The sequence below is a fragment of the Hyla sarda genome, chromosome 9 (assembly GCF_029499605.1).
Source record: "Hyla sarda isolate aHylSar1 chromosome 9, aHylSar1.hap1, whole genome shotgun sequence".
Classification (NCBI taxonomy): Eukaryota; Metazoa; Chordata; class Amphibia; order Anura; family Hylidae; genus Hyla; species Hyla sarda.
In genome coordinates this window covers 153,415,695-153,430,667 of record NC_079197.1, presented here as the reverse complement: position 1 = coordinate 153,430,667, position 14,973 = coordinate 153,415,695, and the positions used below count along the sequence as shown (strand labels likewise).

The 14,973-nt window shown below is 43.6% G+C and overlaps 1 pseudogene; it reads left to right on the top strand.

Annotated features, from left to right (window-relative positions):
• Nucleotides 1-14,342: 14,342 nt before the first annotated feature.
• LOC130292174 (U2 spliceosomal RNA) lies at nucleotides 14,343-14,424 on the top strand (annotated as a pseudogene).
• Nucleotides 14,425-14,973: the final 549 nt, after the last annotated feature.

Genomic DNA, 14,973 nt, shown 5'->3' with positions numbered 1-14,973 from the left:
GTACATAGTGCGCTCTCACTCCTGAGCCTTGTTGTGAGCTCGCAGAGCATTTTACGCCCACATATGGGGTATTTCCGTACTCAGGAGAAATTGCGTTACAAATTTTGGGGGTCTTTTTTTTCCTTTTACCTCTTGTGAAAATGAAAAGTATGGGCCAACACCAGCATGTTAGTGTAAAAAAAATCTTTTTTAACACTAACCGGCTGATGTAGATCCCAACTTTTCCTTTTCATAAGGGGTAAAAGGAGAAAAAGCCCCCAAAAACTTGTAATGCAATTTCTCCCAAGTACGGCGATACCCCATATGTGGCCCTAAACTGTTTCCTTGCAATACGACAGGGCTCCGAAGTGAGAGAGCGCCATGCGCATTTGAGGACTAAATTAGGGATTGCATAGGGGTGGACATAGGGGTATTCTACGCCAGTGATTCCCAAACAGGGTGCCTCCAGCTGTTGCTAAACTCCCAGCATGCCTGGTGTATATGTAGTGTTTTACCCTTTATTTTGTGTTAGTGTAGTGTTTTTAGGGTACATTCACACTGGGGCAGGTTTACAGTGAGTTTACCGCTAGGAGTTTGCGCTGTGGCAGAAAATTTGCCGCAGCCCAAACTTGAAGCAGGAAACTTACTGTAATCCTACCTGTTTAAATGTACCCTGTACCTCCAGCTGTTTCAAAACTACAACTACCAGCATGTACTGACAGAATGTGCATGCTGGGAGTTGTACTTTTGCAACAGCTGGAGGCACAGTGGTTGGAAAACCTTCAGTTAGGTTCTGTTACCTAACTCAGTATTTTCCAACCAGGGTGCCTCCAGCTGTTGCAAAACTACAACTCCCAGCATGTACTGATCACCGAAGTGCATGCTGGGAGAGGTAGTTATGCAACAGTTCGAGGTGCGCAACTACAACTCCCAGCATGGCGAGACAGCTGTTTGGGCATGCTGGGATTTGCTCTTTTGCAACATCTGCAGGGCCACAGTTCAGAGACCACTGCAGCGTGATCTCCAAACTGTGCCCCTCCAGATGTTGCAAAACTACAAATCATAGCATGCCCAGACAGCAAACTCCTGTGTGGGCATGTTGGGAGTTGTAGTTTTGCAAGATCTGGAGGACTACAGTTTATAGATCACTGCAAAGTCATCTCCAAACTGCAGCCCTCTAAATCTTGCAAAACTACAAATCCCAGCATGCCCAAACGGCTGTCTGGGCATCCTGGGAGTTGTAGTTTTGCAACAACTGGGGGGGGGGGGGGGCTACAGTTTAGAGAGCACTGTATGTGGTCTCAAAAGTTTAGCCCCCCCCAGATGTTGCTAGGCAACTACTCACCGGCTTCCGTAGTCTTAATCAGGGAGCCACAAGGGAGCCGCACGTCATCGCCGCCTGCCGCCACGGATCAGGTAAGGGACCTCCACTGCTGCCGCCGCCGGTCACGCTGCAGTTCCCCTGTTCTGCCCGGAGTACCGTCGGTGGGCAGGACGGGGGAACCAAACTTTAACCCCCCCCCGGCCTCTATCTGCTATTGGTCGTCGCGTCTTGATGACTAATAGCAGGGATAGAAGGGGTGGCACCCCTGCCACCTAACTCCTACCCCTTCAGGGGGACCGGGGGGTGTCGGGGAAACCCCCGATCCCCCTGATTTTCCGGGTCATCGGTATGACCCGGAACCGCCGAAAATCGTCGGTCTGAATTGACCCCCCTGGGCATATGCACGGGATGCCTGCTGATAGATATCAGCAGTCATCCCGGTCCGGTTCCCAACCGGCTAGCGGCGGGGACCGGAATTCCCACGTGCGTATGCATACGCCCCACGTCCTTAAGGACTCGGGATGCAGGGCGTATGCATACGCCCCACGTCCTTAAGAGGATAAAAGCACGTGTACACAAAAGGTAAAATGTAAATAATTCTTGTACACATGTACATACACTAGGAACATTTAAAAGGTGTTTTAATAGTTACTTAAAGGTGACTTCCTCAGCTCCTCTGAGAGTAGCATTACTGTCACCAATCGCTAGCACCTGTCACAGAATAAACTAGCCATAAGATACCAAGACTGATCTTCCAAATAGTATTTGTACACATAGTACACCAAATAAATCACTTAAAATGTACTTCTCTCATTCTAACTTAGTACACCAAAATAAAATATATCTCACATTAAGAAAAAACACTTTAGGAATTGTAGCCTAAGTCATTGTCCAATTCCTGCCACTGTTAGGTACACTAATTTCTTTCTTTCTTTCTATGTGTGTGAGATGCTCTACCTGGCCAGTAGGTGCTCTTGCGAGCTAAAAATTGATGCACGTGTGGTGTCCCGGCACCGGATTGCATCCGTTGCCTTGTGGTGAGGTCCCCAAAGTCAGAGTCCCTAGGTGTAGGTGGGGTCCTCATCCTTAGTTAGCCCCTTGTCTCCCCTTTTGTAATTAAAATTATTAAAATTTAATGTGTATATATTTGTATAATAAGTGTACTTACCTAGTTAGTGTCGCAGGACCTGCAGGTCACGGGATGCAATCCAAAGACTCTTTTCTGTGTATATGACCTTTGGAGGAAGTCAGGTGTTCACCCATCAGGCTATGTAACGGTGAGTGACAGCTGACCATGGACCAATCCAAAAAGGCCCCGCCCCTGCCCATATAAGGGTGCTGTGGCCATGGCTCGCACTCTTCTTCCTGGGCTGTTGACAGGGAAGGATCTGCGCTGCTGTCATCAGTGAGTTTAGGCCCAAGCCTTGCGGCGACAGCTGATCTTTTCTAAACTGTGAGTGTAATCAATCTCTACGCACTCTGCAAGATCACCGGACCATATCTAACCCCTAAATCCGGACGGATATCTACCCTAAATTCGGAGACTTATATAAAAAGTCAAGGTCCGCAACAACTGTCAGTCACTGAGGTGTATGGAGACTGTATTAATGAGACTGTTACTGTTCATTGGATGTACCGCAAGTCTTTAAGTAAAGTTTATCTAAGGTCTTGGGGACCTTCAGTCTTATATGCATGCACCTATCGTTACTGGGAAGGGCGGAGATATGCCGGAAAATTACCTCAGCATACTAGCCCTCAGCCTGGCGTTACGAGTGACAGGGTTAACCTTAACCCCTGATATACTGAAGCAACACCCTGACTACACTACCCCTACCCCAGAGGCCTACCACACACGTATTTACTAAAGGTAACCTAGGTAAGGTTATAATGTTGTGTTCTAGGGGTAAGAAGTGTGTAGCCAATAGACCCTAGTAGCTAACTTATTGGTAGATAGCCTCAGGCAAGCCAATATAACCTTCTGTGTACTAACAGGTAAACTTAAATGGCGAAAAGTTAAATGTTTTAGTGAGATGTATGTGTCTAGACAGCTTGAGAATAAATGTTTAGGGAGTTGTATAAATATCTAGAAAGCTTGAGAAATGTTTTAGGGAGCTTTAGATATGTTTAGGGAACTTTAAAAATGTATAGAAAGTTCTAAATGTTTAATGTGACTAGTATTATCTCTAGTGAAGGGAATTGTCACTAGTCATAAGAATGTGTCAGGATGCATATAATGTATTATCTCGATTAAAAGGAATTATCTTTAGTCATAAGAATGTGTCAGGATGTATATATGTATAATAATTTCATCCTTAGCCTTCGTCCTAGTTCCTCTGCCTCAGGGGACAGGCGTCGGGGTCGACTTGTTTTAAGTAAGGGGGTTTGTGGTGTCCCGGTACCGTATTACATACTCTACCTTGGTAGGGGTCCACAAAGTCAGAGTTCCTAGGAACCGTGGGGTCCTCAGGTCTAGTCCTCCCCTAGTCATCCCTTAAATAGTTAATATATTATTCAGGTAAATGTAAATAAATGTATATAAAAAGTGTACTTACCTTGCGTTGGCGTCACAGGACCTGCAGGTCACGTGACGATGTTTTAGTCTCTATGGTAGGTAAAAAGGACCTTTGGAGGTTCAATGCCTTGTAAAGCTGATTGACAGATGGTGTGGACCAATCCTAAAACGGCCAGACCCTGCCCATATAAGGGAGCTGCGACCATTATTCGCTCTCTTGGGTTGCTGTCACTGGATGAGGTAGGACCTCCGCAACTTTCAACGACAATTACTAGGCCAAAGCCTTGCGGTCTCAGCTAAATCAGTTAGTGAGTTCTTCTAAATTTCCCTGCAAATATCGGCAAGGACCCTGGACCTAAACGTAACCCTAAATCCAGTGGATCTGGGCATACTAAATCCCTACAAGCTGAGGAACTTACTCAAGTCCCAACCAACTGTCAATCTAAGCTAAGCTGTTCATAGACTCTGTTACAAAGACTGTTGCTTATGTTCGCATGTTACAGAAAATCTTCAGTAAAGTTTACGCAAGTTTTCAGAAAAGCTCTGGTTGTGGACAATACTTTATTCTGCATCTACCTATCGCTCTTGGGAAGGGTGGCGATAGGCCAAGCCATACAGCCTTTAACCCTCACCCTGGTGTCACGACTGACAAGAGTTAATTATAACCGTGATATACCTCACAGCAACCCCCCAACTGCCATACACCCCCTCAAGGCACCACAGTATACAGTCAGTGACATAATACTAAAGGGCTATATTATATCCATTGTGCTGTGCTGTACCCAATGTCCTGGCTGCTATCTATCTGCATATATATATATATATATATATATATATATATACAACTGAAGGTAGAAGCGGCACTCCAATCTTGATTGAATCAAACTGTGCTTTTATTCACACATCTGTGCAGAACAGCAACGTTTCGGCTTAGCAATAAAGCCTTTCTCAAGCATGCTTGAGAAAGGCTTTATTGCTAAGCCGAAACGTTGCTGTTCTGCACAGATGTGTGAATAAAAACACAGTTTGATTCAATCAAGATTGGAGTGCCGCTTCTACCTTCAGTTGTTATTGTTTGGGAATTGGTCTGTTCCCGGAGCTGAGCACCCAGCCGGATCTCGAATCCTTATCACGGTGCTCCTCTTTCTACACAGTTGTTATATATATATATATATATATATATATATATATATATATATATATATATATTGCAGCCAGGGCAGTGGGTACAGCACAGTTGATGTACAGTGGGGCAAAAAAGCATTTAGTCAGCCACCAATTGTGCACGTTCTCCCCCTTAAAAAGATGAGAGAGGCCTTTTTAAATAATTTATTTGCAAATTATAGTGGAAAATAAGTGTTTGGTCACCTACAAACAAGCAAGATTTCTGGGGCTCCGGGTCTGATTACTGGCGATCACAGGGACGGAACATAGTGATGTCACGGCTCCACCCCGGGTTACATCACGCTCCGCCCCCTCAATTCTGAGCTGTCATGCCCCCTCCCATAGGCTTGCATTGAGGGGGCGGAGCATGATGTCACACGGGGGCGGAGCCGTGACATCACTATGCTCCGTCCCTGTGATTGCCATTAATCAGACCCAGAGCGTGTACGCTCCGGCGGCTGATTCTAATGGGGTGCGGCGTGGAAGATCACGGAAGTCCCCAGCGGCGGGAGCCCCGCGATCAGGCATCTTATCCCCTATCCTTTGGATAGGGGATAAGATGTCTAAGCGCCGGTGCAAAAATCTCAGAACCACACGGTGACCTAGGGAATGACCTGCAGAGAGCTGGGACCAAAGTAACAAAGGCTACCATCAGTAACACACTACGCCCCAGGGACTCAAATCATGCAGTGCCAGACGTGTCCCCCTGCTTAAGCCAGTACATGTCCTCGCCCATCTGAAGTTTGCTAGAGAGCATTTGGATGATTCAGCAGAGGATTGGGAGAATATCATATGGTCAGATGAAACCAAAGTAGAACTTTTTGGTAAAAACTCAACTCGTCATGTTTGGGGGAGAAAGAATGCTGAGTTGCATCCAAAGAACACCATACCTACTGGTAAGTATGGGGATGGAAACATCATGCTTTGAGGCTGTTTTTCTCCTAAGGGACCAGAATGACTGACCTGTGTAAGGTAAAGAATGAATGGGGCCATGTATCATGAGATTTTGAGTTAAAACCTCCTTCCATCAGCAAGGGCAATGAAGATGAAATGTGGTTGGGTCTTTCAGCATGACAATGATTCCAAACACACCGCCCGGGCAATGAAGGAGTGGCTTCATAAGAAGCATTTCAAGGTCCTGGAGTGGCCTAACCAGTCTTAAACAAGCACCCTTTAGTTACTGCACAGCTACACCTCATATACCCTACACCCTCAAGCTACCACAAAAGGATTGTCCACAACCGGAGGTTTAGTAAACTGTAGATAACTTTACTGCAGATTTTATGCAGGTTGATAACGGAAAACAGTCTATATAGAGGACCGGTACTTAAGTTCCTCACAGTTGGTTGGGACCTTGTAGTATATAAGCTCTGAGTCTGGAATTACGATGTTCCGCTGGATTTAGGGGAATTGTTTAGGTCCAGCAGTCACGCAGGATTAACAGGATTTAGGTTTGGTAGACTCACGTTTAGAAAGCTGCTGAATTGGTAGGCTTCACGCCTAGTTTTGTCTTGTAGGTTTGCACGGATCTCCTCTCTCTCTGCTAGTCCGGAACCCAAGAGAGCAGGAAAGCAAGACCGCGAGGATTGGTTAACAGCCCCCTTATATGGCAAGGGGCAGGCTTAGAGCTTATTGGTTCCCACCAGCTGTCAGTCCTTTTACAAAGGATTGTGGTATGTCAGGTGACCACATCATGTGACCTGGAAGGTCCTAAAGCTTACCATAACCATAAAACTAGTGGTCATGTGACCTAAGGTCCTGGAAGTACAATACAAGTAATTACATATACATAAATTGTACACATTAGACATATAAAATTAGAGAAAGAAGAGGTGACTAGGGGCTGTCCCACCAAGAGGAGCATAACGGTACCAAGGGCCCTTCACTTTGGGGACCTACCACACAAGGTACAGTATGACATACGGTACCGGGACAACACATATACACATAGAATAAAACTACAATTGTGGGCGAACGGCCGGGCGGATCCGGGTAATGTAGGGCTCATTTTAATCAGCGTCTCCCGCACTATCCACCAGTACCTGTGGATAGTGCGGGAGTAAATATCTGACAGTTTTCCTTTAAGTTGGGGCAGTTGGAGCACTGAGAGAAGCCCCCACAAGCATGAGGCCTTAGGCGGTGACCTAGATGGCCTAATGCTAGAGTCGCCTCTGATCAAATCATTCACACAGTGGCTGCACATAGTGATCAAGAGGGAGATTTGTCAAAACCTGTGTAGATGAAGAATGGTGTTCTTGCCTATGGCAACCAATCAGATGGCTTCTTTTTTTTTTTAAGAGAAAAATTAAAGAAGCAATCTGATTGGTTGCAATGGGCAACTGCGCCACTCTTCATCTAAACAGGTTTTGATTATTTTCCTCCCAAGTGTTTACTAAATAATTTGTATTGTTTTTATACATGAACTTATGGGATATGGTTTATTTTGGCAGTTTTTATAGTCCAACAAATCTCTAAATTTGTTTCATTTCCCAAAAACTTTACTTTTGTGGTCAGTTTTAGTTTAGTACTTTATGCGGGATGAGAACAGCTACTTTAGAGATGTATTGTTTATTGTTCTTTCTTTTGGGGGTTCGCAGCCTCATCTTGGTGTTATATAATTCACTGCTATCTGTTTCTATGGCCTGCAGAGTTGAGTCATTATACCACATTTTCTAAGAACTATGTAACCTGGCAATGCTCTTCATGCCCCTGGGCACTACTGACTTATATTGTATAAGACACAGCATCACAGTGGGTGGTTTTAGGTACGTTGTTTTGACAAAAGCACATTGTTCCTTTTGCTATGCCTGTTGGATTCTGAGTGCATGAATTGATGACTATCATTCCCATTTGTGTCATTTCTCTGCTTTTTAACCCCTTAAGGACCCAGACCATTTTCACCTTAAGGCTGATTTTCTATTTGGTTTTTTGTCCTGCGTTTTTTGTTTGAAAAAAAAAAAAAAAAAAAACGCAAGAAAAAACGCCAGTGCAATTTCCTGCGTCTGGCGTTTTTTCTTGCATTTTTTCTGGCGTTTTTTCTTTTGAGTGGAAATTGCATTTTTGACCTCTTTGTCGTTGTTTCAAAATTTTTGGGGTACAATAAAAAAAAAAAAAAAAGGATGCAATAGTGATGGAAAAAAAATGTATTTAGCAAAATGTATATTTTTTATGACAAATTTTTTTTATAAATTTTTAATAAAGTGTGTGTTTCCCTTTTTTTTCCCCTCAATTTTTTTTTTAGGTAGTACTACTACTCCCAGCATGGAACACATGTTGATGGGAGTAGTAGTACCTGTACTAATAGACATATCGCCCCGGGTGACATTTTTCCCACAGAGAGTTGTGATTGGCTGGAACCATCTGGCCAATCACAGCTCTGTACGGGAGATATGAATATGTGTATATAAATATATACGGCAGTGCAGGGGACCATAGAAGAGCGGCCGGCCACATCTATACATTATACAGGAGGATTGCAACGGACCTGGGGGCGATCTGTCTATTAGTACAGGTACTACTACTCCCATCATGGAACAGTGTGCTCCATGCTGGGAGTAGTAGTACTACATAAAAAATTTAAAAAATGAAGAAAAAAAAAAAGTGAAAAACACACACACACTACATTTTTATTATTGTCGGCTACATTTTTAGATCCCCACCCGCCACACATAAATTAATCCCTATTTAAAAATTATTAAAAATGTTGTTATAAAAAAGATACATTTCGTTAGATACAATTTTTTCCATCACTACTGTATCTTTTCTTTTTTTTCACAAAATATTATTTAAAAAGTTATCTTCTATGGGAGAAAAACGCCCCGATTTTGACAAAAAAATGCCATTAGCTCAACATGCTGCGACGTTTGAAAACCGCCAAGGAGCTGAAAAACGCCAAAAGGATAAATAAAAAAATGCCAAAATGAAAAACGCCAAGTGGAAAAAGACTTTTGCAATTTCTCATTGATTTACAGATAACATCTGGCCACAGCGTTTTTTGCCGACAAAATACCATGTGGCAGATTTGGCGTTTTTTTCCTGGCATTTCCCCCCCCCCCCCAAAAAAAAAAAAAAACAAGTAGAAACTTAGCCTAAGGACCCAAGCATTTTTTGCACATCTGTCACTTTAAGCATTAATAACTCTGGGATGCTTTTACTTATGAATTTGATTCCGAGATAGTTTTTTCATAACATATTCTACTTTAACATAGTGGTAAATTTTCGTCGATACTTGCATAATTTCTTGGTGAAAAAATCCCAAATTTCATGAGAAATGTGAAAATTTTGCATTTTTTGAACTTTGAAGCTCTCTGCTTGTAAGGAAAATAGACATACCAAATAAATTATATATTGATTCACATTTACAATATGTCTACTTTATGTTTGCATCCTAAAGTTGACATGTTTTTACTTTTGGAAGACATCAGAGGGCTTCAAAGTTCAGCAGCAATTTTCAAATTTTTCACAAAATTTTCAAAATCAGAATTTTTCAGGGACCAGTTCAGATTTGAAGTGGATTTGAGGGATCTTCATATTAGAAATACCCCATAAATGACCCCATTATAAATACGGCACCTCAAAGTATACAAAATGACATTCAGAAAGTTTGTTAACCCTTTAGGTGTTTCACAGGAATAGCAGCAAAGTGAAGGAGAAAATTCAAAATACATTTTTTTTACACTAACATGTTCTTGTAGACCCAGTTTTTGAATTTTTACAAGTGGTAAAAGGAGAAAAAAAAACACAAAATTTCTCTCGAGTAAGGAAATACCTAATATGTGGATGTAAAAGTGCTTTGTGAGCGCACTACAATGCTCAGAAGGGAAGGAGCGACAATGGGATTTTGGAGAGTGAATTTTGCTGAAATGGTTTTTGGGGGGCATGTCGCATTTAAGAAGACCCTATGGTGCCATAACAGCAAAAAACAAAAAAACAAAAAAAAAAACACATGGCATACTAATTTGAAAACTGCACCCCTCATGGCACGTAACAAGGGGTACAGTGAACTTAATACCCCACAGGTGTTTGACGACTTTTTGGTAAATTTGGATGTGTAAATGAAAATTTTTTTCACTAAAATGCTGTTTTTTCTCCCAAATTTACCATTTTTACAAGAGATAATAGGAGAAAATGCCCCCCCAAAATTTGTAACCCCATTTGGAAATACCCCATGTGTGGATGTAAAGTGCTCTGCGGGTGCACTACAATGCTCAGAAGCAAAGGAGCCACATTTGGCTTTCTGAAAGCAAATTAAGCAGAATTTTTTTTGGTGGGGCATGTCGCATTTAGGAAGCCCCTATGGTGCCGGAACAGCAAAAAAAGCCACACATGGCACACTATTTGGGAAAAAACACTCCTCAAGGAACGTAACAAAGGGTGCAGTGAGCCTTTACACCCCACAGGTGTTTGACAAATTTCCGATAAAGTTGGACATGAAAATGAAAAATTCGATTTTTTTCACTAAAATGCTGGTGTTACCCCAAATTTTTCATTTCCACAAGGGGTAATAGGAGAAAAAGCCTCCTTTCAACCCAATTTCTTCTGAGTATTGAAATACCCCATATGTGGGTGTAAAGCACTCTGCGGGCGAACTACAATGCTCAGAAGAGAAGGAGTGCTATTGGTCTTTTGGAGAGAGAATTTGGTTGGAATAGAAGTCGGGGCCATGTGCATTTACAAAGGTGGCGGGGGGTGAAATGAGCATTTACACCCCACTGACGTTTGACAGATCTTTTTGGTCCATGTAAATTACATTTTTCATTTTCATGGACCACTGTTCAAAAAATCTGTCAGACATCAGTGAGGTGTAAATGCTCACTGTACCCTTTGTTACATTCCTTGAGGGGTGTAGTTTCCAAAATGGGGTCACATGTGGGGGGGTCCACTGTTCTGGTACCATGGGGGCTTTGTAAACGCACATAGCCTTCAATTCCAGACACATTCTCTCTCCAAAAGCCCAATGGCGCTTCTTCTCTTCTGAGCATTGTAGCGCGCCGCAAAGCACTTTACGTCCAAACATGGGGTATTTGTATACTCAGAAGAAATGGTGTTACAAATTTTGGGGGGCTTTTTTTCTATTACCTCTTGTGAAAATGAAAAAAATTGGGATAACACCAGCATTTTAGTGAAAAAATAAAAACTTTTTCATTTTCACATCCAAATTTTATGAAAATTCTTTAAACACATGTGGGGTGTTAAGGCTCACTATACCCCTTGTTACATTCCATGAGGGGTGTAGTTTCCAAAATGGGGTCACATGTGAGTGTTTTTTTTTACGTTTATGTCAGAACCGCCATATTTGGGGTATTTCCGTACTGGGGAGAAATTGTCTTACAAATTTTGGGGGTCTGTTTTTTCCTTTTACCTCTTGTGAAAATGAAAAGTATGGAGCAACACCGGCATGTTAGTGTAAAAAATGGGGGGAAAGGAGTAAAAGCCCCCCAAATTTTTTTGGTCAATTTCTCCCCAGTACGGAAATACCCCATAAGGGGCAACTGTTGCCTTGAAATTCGACAGGGCTCCGACGTGAGAGAGCACCATGTGCATTTGAGGCTTAAATTAGGGATTTGCATAGGAACAGACCTGGATGCTAGAATTAGACTTGCCTCCTATAACAAAATTATCCCACGGCAGTGTTTCCCAAACAGCATGCCTGGACAGTCAATGGCTGTCCGGCAATACTGGGAGTTGCTGTTTTGCAACAGCTGGAGGCTCTGTTTTGGAAACAGTGCAGTACCATACATTTTTCATTTTTATTGGAGGGGAGGGGATATTTTTAGGATACATTCACATGTGCAGGGGTTTACAGCGAGGTTCCCTCTGTAGTGTGAGCTGCTTGGGAAAATTTGCTGTATCTCAAACTTGCAGCGAGAAACTCACTGTAAACCCCCGCCCGTGTGAATGTACCCTGTATTTCTTTGGTGCATGCTGTGGGTTGTATTTATGCAACAGCTGGAGGCACACTGGTTGCAAAACAATGAGAGTTTGCTACTTACTTGCTACTTGCCTCCAGCAGTTGCAAAACGATAACTCCCAGGATGTACGGTCTATCAGTGCATGCTGGGAGTTGTAATTTGCAACAGCTGAAAGCACACCGGTTGAAAAACACTGAATTAGGTAACAAACTCTATGTTTCGCAACCAGCTGTTGCAAATCTACAACTCTCAGCATACACTGACAGCCAAAGGGTATGCTGAGACTTGTAGTTATGCAACAGCTGGAGGCACACTATTGCAACTCCCAGCATGCCCTTTGGTAGTTTGTGCATGTTCTGGGTTGTAGTTATGCAATTGCTGGAGGCACACTTTTTCATAAAAATGTGCCTCCAGCTGTTGCCTAGCTAAAACCCCCAGCATGAACAAACTACCAAAGGGCATGCTGGGAGTTATAGTTGTGCCTTCTTCTGTTGGATAACAACAACTCCCAGCATGCCCTTTTGTGCAATTTCCTGGAGTTGTTGCTAGGCAACAGCAGGAAGCACGGCCTTACCTCCTGCTGCTGCGCACGTACTGCCTGTCATCCTGCAGCCACTGTCTCTTCTCCGGAGGCCCCGATTCCGCCACCGTTGCCGGGGATCAGGGGCCCCCACTACAGGTACACACTCCCAGCACCCGCTCTCAGTCTCCGGAGTAGGGGCGGAGAGTGTGCCGTTAGGGACACCCCCACAGCAGGAGTCCTGATTTGTCGGCGGGTAACAGCCGATGAATCAGGACGATCGTGAGGTGGCACCAGTGCCCATCACCCTTTTTTTCCGGGTCAACGGGGACCCGATTGACCCAGAATCGCTGCAAATCGCCGATTTGAATTGATCGGAGTGCCTGCTGAAATGATTCAGGTCCAGTCCCCGCCCGTCGCATGGCGTGGACCGGAATTCCCATGGGCGTACAGGTACACCCTGGGTCCTTATGTCCCAAGACTTTAGTTTAAGATATATATATATACATATATATATATATATATATATATATATATATATATATATATATACATTGGGGAGAACAAATATTTGATACACTGCCGATTTTGCAGGTTTTCCTACTTACAAAGCATGTAGAGGTCTGTAATTTTTATTATAGGTACTCTTCAACTGTGAGATACAGAATCAAAAAATCAAACAAACATCCAGAAAATAACATTGTATGATTTAAAAAAAAAAAAAAAGAAATATTTCGTACAGAAACCTTTGTTTGCAATTACAGAGATCAAACATTTCCTGTAGTTCTTGACCAGGTTTGCACACACTGCAGCAGGGATTTTGGCCCACTCCTCTATACAGACCTTCTCCAGATCCTTTAGGTTTCGGGGCTGTTGCTGGGCAATATGGACTTTCAGCATCCTCCAAAGATTTTCTATTGGGTTCAGGTCTGGAGACTGGCTAGGCCTCTCCAGGACCTCAAGATCCTTTTTACGGAGCCACTGGCTGTGTGTTTTGGGTCGTCATGCTGGAAGACCCAGCCACGACCCATCTTCAATGCTCTTATTGAGGGTAGGAGGTTGTTGGCCAAGATCTCGCGATACATGGCCCCATCCATCCTCCCCTCAATACTATGTAGTTGTCCTGTCCCCTTTGCAGAAAATCAGCCCCAAAGAATGATGTCTCCACCTCCATGCTTCACGGTTGGAATGGTGTTCTTGGAGTTGTACTCATTCTTCTTCTTCCTCCAAACATGAGTGGATTTTAGACCAAAAAGCTCTATTTTTGTCTCATCAGACCACATGACCTTTTCCCATTCCTGCTCTGGATCATCCAGAGGGTCATTGGCAAACTTCAGATGGGCCTGGATATGTGCTGGTCTGAGCAGGGAGACCTTGTGTGCATTGCAGAATTTTAATCCATGACAGTATAGTGTGTTACTAATGGTTTTCTCTGAGACTGTGGTCCCAGTTCTCTTCAGGTCATTGACCAGTAGTGTTGATAGCGAATATTCGAAATGCTAATTTTTACCGCGAATATCGGCACATCGCAATTTCACAAATATTTAGAATATAGTGATATATATTCATAATGACGAATATTCTTTTTTTTTGTTGCAAATATGCTAATATTCGCGAATATTGGCACTTCCAGTCAGAGGACACTGACCCCTCCCGTCTTTTAGTAAGGTGATATCTTGCATGGAACCCCAGACTGAGGGTGATTGACCGCCAACTTAAACTTCTTCCATTTTCTAATAATTGCACCAACAGTTGTTGCCTTCTCACCAAGCTGCTTGCCTATTGTCCTGTAGCCCATCCCAGCCTTGTGCAGGTCTATAATTTTATCCCTGATGTACTTAAACAGCTCTCTGGTCTTGGCCTTTGTGGAGAGGTTGGATTCTGTTTAATTGAGTGTGTGGACAGGCGCCTTTTGTACAGGTAACAAGTTGAATCGCTTCTCAGCCTTTTGGCTAAGATCAAGTGTAGTCTGTTCTTATAAGTGTTCATTTCAGTGGTGAATTTGGCAGCACTTATGTGGGACTGGTGAGGAGGGGTCCTGAGGAGGGGACAGGTGTACCAGGACGTTCCGAGGCTGGTTCTGAAGAATCAGCTCGACGGCTGCCCCGATGTGACTTGTTCCCTCTGGGTCTCACCATGAGGTAGAGGGGTGTAGAGCCGAGGTACTTTTGTGCCTCGGGGAGTGGTGACCCTGAGGTGCTGAAACTCACTGGGTGTTATAACTCACTGAGTGAAAGCACTGCACCATACTCTTCACCTTTGTCACTCACGCATGGTATCCCGGCCTTCCGGCTAGGATCAGGGAATTTTTTTATAGATCCGGCTGGATGACCGGGCAGTATATCTGCACTCATCCATTTATTTATTCTTTTTGTATGTCACTGTGCCACTTTACGTGTTGTTCTTTGTACACAGGATTGTCAGGATGCTGTAGCCCTTCCGGGTGTCCCTCCTGGCGCTCTAGGGGAGGTGTGTGTGGCCATTAGGTTCCGCATCTCCCTGCAACCCCTGGGCATCTTGGCTTTGGTCAAGATGCCATCAGTATACGGCTCCTTGGCTGATA